Below are 606 nucleotides of genomic sequence, written 5' to 3' on the forward strand. Positions count from 1 at the left end.
TACAGTACTTCTATTGATGCAGCCTAAAATCGCATTGGCCTTGTTAGCTGCCGCATCGCACTGTTGACTCATGTTCAACTTGTGGTCTACTTGGACTCCTAGATCCCTTTCACATGTTGTCTCCTTAAGACAGGTGTCCCCCATCCTGTATCTGTGCATTTCATTTTTTCACCCTAAGTGCAGTACCTTATATTTCTCTGTGTTGAAATTCATTTTGTTAGCTGTGGCCCAGCTTTCTAGTCTATTCAGGTCATTTTGAATTTTGATCCTGTCCTCTGGAGTATTAGCTATTCCTCCTAATTTGGTGTCATCTGCAAATTTGATAAGTATTCCCCCAATTTTTTCCTCCAAGTCGTTGATAAAGATGTTGCATAGCACTGGGCCCAGGACAGAGCCCTGTGGGACCCCACTGGTCACTTCTCTCCAGGATGAAAAGGAGCCATTGTTGAGCACCCTTTGGTGCTAAGGAATCCTGGGAATTATAGTTTTTGTGGCACCAGAGCTCTCTGACAGAGAAAGCTAAATGTCTCACAAAACTATAGTTCCCAAAATTCCCTATCATTGAGCCAAGGCACTTAAAGTGGTCTCAAACTGGATTATTTCTGC

Source organism: Sceloporus undulatus, chromosome 3 (assembly GCF_019175285.1).
Source record: "Sceloporus undulatus isolate JIND9_A2432 ecotype Alabama chromosome 3, SceUnd_v1.1, whole genome shotgun sequence".
NCBI classification, from domain to species: Eukaryota; Metazoa; Chordata; class Lepidosauria; order Squamata; family Phrynosomatidae; genus Sceloporus; species Sceloporus undulatus.